This window comes from Ochotona princeps, chromosome 14, assembly GCF_030435755.1.
Source record: "Ochotona princeps isolate mOchPri1 chromosome 14, mOchPri1.hap1, whole genome shotgun sequence".
In the NCBI taxonomy this organism is placed as follows: domain Eukaryota; kingdom Metazoa; phylum Chordata; class Mammalia; order Lagomorpha; family Ochotonidae; genus Ochotona; species Ochotona princeps.
In genome coordinates, this window is record NC_080845.1 from 64,929,101 (window position 1) to 64,934,079 (window position 4,979).

The 4,979-nt window shown below is 37.6% G+C and overlaps 1 long non-coding RNA gene across 1 annotated transcript; it reads left to right on the top strand.

The window, feature by feature from the left end:
• Positions 1–1,161: 1,161 nt before the first annotated feature.
• LOC131481965 (uncharacterized) lies at positions 1,162–4,100 on the top strand. Its single transcript, XR_009246671.1, has 3 exons — positions 1,162–1,231; positions 1,855–1,919; positions 3,617–4,100. It is a non-coding gene; the product is annotated as an uncharacterized LOC131481965 (long non-coding RNA).
• The last annotated feature ends 879 nt before the right edge of the window (positions 4,101–4,979 follow it).

Here is a 4,979-nt window from a genome sequence, read left to right on the forward strand (position 1 = left end):
TGGGATACTTATGTATATATATTTAAAATTATTGGATATATATATATAATTCTAGCATAAGTTGCAGGAAATATTTACTGTTCTATGCAAGTTCAGTTTAAAAATATTTCCAAAGTTTTACTTCTTGTTGGAATAAGAAAACTGAATTATATTATTACTTTATGTAATTTTTAAATATCAGAATGTTTGAGAGAAACACTCATAAATTATTAAAAATTTCCTCATTTTCATGTGCAACATTAAAGATGTGTATTGTTTATCTATCATATTATTTAATTTATGTGGTTATATAAGTGCAGATTACTGAGTAAACTAACTTTATAACTATTATAAAAAACAATCTAATACAGAATAATAAAGGAATTGTAACTTCAGAATTGCAAAAATAATACAAACCAAGATATTTTGTTTTGTTTTTACTCTGTGTTGCTATGTATATTGTAAAGAAAGCTGCATCCATAGAAGATGCAAATTAAACTCAGAAGAATTACACCCACCTTACTATTACTGGTATTGAGTTAATATTTTGGTTCAGTGTCTATATGATTATTTGTTATAAAAGCAGAGTGGCAATAAAAGGGACAAACTGAGTGTGATGTCTTTCATTGCAGGTACATTGTAACAATGCCTTCAATAGTTCATTAGGGTCAGAATCTTTAGAGAAAGTGACCTTTAAGACAATAGTAAGGGATATCCTGTTGTAGTACTGGAGTTGCAAAAGTAGTACAGGCCAAGATATCTTTATTCTGTTGTTACTCTATGATGTTCTATAGATTGTAAATTAAGCTGCACACAGAAGTTACAAATTAAATATGCAAAAACGCACTGTCAGTGTTTCTATTTAATGATCCAGAACTGAGGAGACATGTGCTGTTACAGATGTTGGTGTCATTTGAAGATGTTGCTGTGGACTTTACCCAGGAAGAATGGCAGATAATGGACAATTCTCAGCATACCTTGTACAGAAAGGTGATGCTTGTGACCTATAACAATCTGCTGTCTGTTGGTGAGTGAAACTCTGTCATGCTCAAACAAAATGCTTCTGTATAGATGACAAATGAAAGACGACTTTGCAAAGTCTAGTAGTTGGTAGGGCTAGTAGTGATTTTGCAAAATCTACATTATTTTCTATGAACAGGGTACTGCATGGCAAAACCTAATGTGATCTTCAAGTTGCAGCAAGAATCAGTGCCATGGACAGTGGAGAAATCTGTCAACCAGGGACTTCCTGGTAGGTCAGAACATAGTAGGCAGGGAAGTTGGTACTTCTCTCAGTAAATGTTGACTGGAATTCTCTCTGATTTTTGTTGTAAAAGTTTCTTTCTAAAGAACAGCAGATGAGACACAGGTATTATAGAGTCTCCATGTGTAGGTTTATTCTAGCAATGCCTTTCAAAATTTGCCAGTATGTAACTTTAAATCTAGACCTATATATTGGTCTTTTCCATGATGGCAAGCAGTTGAGTCATCATCTGCCACCTTATAAGATAAATTTTCATGAAGTTATATTTGAAGCAGAGCAGTCAATATAAGACAAACTGGCATTGATAAAGGATGTAAGATGCCCAGGCCTTAGTTTGAATTTTTGTGCCACATTTTCTGTCATACTCTCCAGCAAATTAAAATACACAATTCCAAATAATTGATTTTTTATTTGAAAAATCATTTATTATATTAATGCATTAATAAACAGCATGTCATGCACAATATAATGCTCATAAATGTTCACATTGTACTAATATTAAAATCTGCTCTATCTAGAATGGCAATAAACCTCATTGGCTTTACTTGAACATTGGAAAAGAAACACTTAGTTGTGATTCATGGATATGGTTATTCTTTTCCTCATTTCAGATTGCTACAGAAAGAATGAGCTTCTAGGAGCTAATCAGAAACTTCAAGAAATAATCTTCAGGCAAGTTGTAATCACAAAAATTATGTAATAGCTCCAAAGAGTAGCATTGTCATAAAAATGCTTAGTATTAGCTCTGGCCAAAATTGAAATATGATCTAAATGGGAAATTATGCAAGAGAAAAAAAAGTGAGAAGCATGATTTATTTGTTTCTTTTTTTTCTTTTTTTCATTTGCAGACAAGTTTTATTTGCAAAGTGACCAGGTGAATGTAGAAAGCAGAGGAACTGAATAGCATTTCTTGAGAGAACCAGGAGATGGTTTGACTCTTGAATGGAGAGAGGGAAAGACCCCACAATTTTTCAGGAGGGTCTTAGGTTTTTAAGTGTTCCCTGGCCCTTGCTTGTCTGGACAGGAACCTGTGGGTAAGACATTTCCCATCTGTATATTCTCAACAAGCCAGGCAATAGCTGCTATTGCACAACTCCAGATGTATCCCTGCCATTCTATGGCTGTTCAGGTCTCAGAGGTAGGGAGCCAGGTGAGTGATCAAAACGGGATGGGGAAAAAATAAAGAAACTGGTCTTTTCTCAATTCATCTAGGAAGTATAGAGGGCATCATACAAAGTAACAAATAGGTAATTTCAAAAGATCAATCCCAAAGGCATAGCATGGTATCCTACTGGATAATTACATGCCTTACACCTCCTGGGATGCCATATTGATATTGGCTCACCTCCTGGCTGCCACATTTAACATCCATCTCCCTGCTTGTGGCCTGGGATGGCAGTCAAGGACAGCCCAAACCCTTGTGACCCTACACTTCTGTCGGAGACCTAGAAGAGGTTTCTGGCTCCTGGCTTTGTGTCAGCTGAGCTCTGCCGATTTCGGCCACTTTGGGAGTGAACCAGCACATTGAAGATCATTTTCTGTCTCTCCTCTGTGTATATCTGACTTTCCAACAAAAGCAAATCTATCTCTAAAAATAAAAAGATTGAACCCAAGCAAAATACTTGTGGGTTCTAGGAGGATAACCATTCTGAATCATGAGAAAGTAGCTCAGAAAATGGATATAATGTCAGGTTGTTGGGATTCAGAATCTATCAAGGGAATTTCAAGTCATGCAGAAAAGTGGCCTCTGCCAGGGGCTGTCAATACTCCCTCAGGAGTTTTTCAAACACAATCACCAAGAGTCTTGCTACCAAAATCAGAACTGAGCTGGTTAGGAAAGTGCAAATAGGTAGCTGGCGATTATAGCCTCTTAAATCCTGAACTGCTATGCTTACTATCTCCACCCTCTGACAGTATAATGCATCTGAAGGTTTAGCCAGAGCTAGGCAGTGATGGTAGTGGTGGTGGTGTGGGCATGTGGTTGGATGGACCCATATTTGTGCAGAGTGATGGTGTACCAAGGGTCATTTTCTTAAGGTTCAGCCAAACTTGATGAAAGCATATCAACATTATGCAGTTTTCTGTCTGCTGAGTCAAGACACATAGCTCTGGTCTAAGAACCACAGTCTTTATCATATGCCATGTAAGACACACAGCAAAAGTTATCAGGAATGTTTGGTGGTTCTTTTCTGAGCATGCTATAGCAACAAAAATGGAATCAGTTGTAGACAAAAGTTTTACCTGCTGAGTGAGCACTTGCACTTGGAAGGGGGTGAGGAGCAGAGAACCATCTTGCAGGAGTGAGATGATGTGCTTCTCACAAGGAGAGAGGGAGAGGCACCATAATGTATTTCATTTTTTTCTCATAGGAAGCCTAGTGAAATGCCATTTGGGAGGAAGTGTGCTTCTAATGTCCCTAAGAACAACGTCCAGAGTGGGGAAAGCCCCACTCAGCAGGAGAAGATGCACATTTGTCAGCAGTCTTTTGAACACAATGGGAAAGAAAAAAACTTTCAGCGCAAAGAAGAAATTCCTTATGTGTGACAAAGTTTATACCAAAGACCCATGTAATAAGCAACCTGTCAATGTGGGAGAAACAATTCAGGTTGAAAAGAAAATGTTCCTCAACAACCTTTATTTTGGGAAACATCAGCAAACACAACCAGGAGAGAAAACTCAATGAACATTTTAAGAGTGAGAAATCTCTTATGAATAAAACAGATGTCAAAGTAAATCAGATAAGCCAAACAGCAAAGAGTTACTATTTATGTGGCTGTTGTACAAAATCTTTTAGCTGTACATCTTGCATTTCCAACAAACAGAGAATGGACACAGGAGAAAATTTCTATATGAGCAACGAATGCGAAGAGCATGTTTACCAGAAGTCAGAACTGACAAGAGATCAGATCCTTCATACTGGAGAGAAGCCATATGAATGCAATGAGCTTGGGAAAGCCTCTAACAAGCAATTATCTCTCATTAGCCATCAGAGAATTTACATGGAGTGGAAAACATATGAATGTAGTGAGCGTGGAAAAGCCTTTACCAAACAGTCAGATTTCATTACACATCAGAGAATCCACACAGGGGAAAAACCATATGAATGTAGCCAGTGTGGAAAAGCTTTTTCTCAGAAGTCAAACCTAATCATGCATCAGAGAATCCACACAGGGGAAAAACCTTATGAATGTAACCAGTGTGGAAAAGCTTTTTCTCAGAAGTCATCCCTAATTATTCATCAGAGAATCCACACAGGGGAAAAACCGTATGCATGTAGCCAGTGTGGAAAAGCTTTTTCTCAGAAGTCAAACCTAATCGTGCATCAGAGAATCCACAAAAGGAAAAAACCTTACGAATGCAGTGATTGTGGGAAAGCTTTTTCTAAGAAGTCATCCCTGACCGATCATCAGAGAATCCACACAGGGGAAAAACCGTATGCTTGTAGCCAGTGTGGAAAAACTTTTTCTCAGATGTCATCCCTAATCATTCACCAGAGAATCCACAAAGGAGAAAAGCCTTACAAATGTAGCCAGTGTGGAAAAGCTTTTTCTCAGAAGTCATACCTCATCATTCATCAGAGAATCCACACAGGGGAAAAACCTTATGAATGTAGTGATTGTGGGAAAGCTTTTTCTGAGAAGTCAAACCTAATCATGCATCAGAGAATCCACACAGGGGAAAAACCTTATGAATGTAGTGAGTGTGGAAAAGCCTTTACCAACTCATCAGCTCTCAT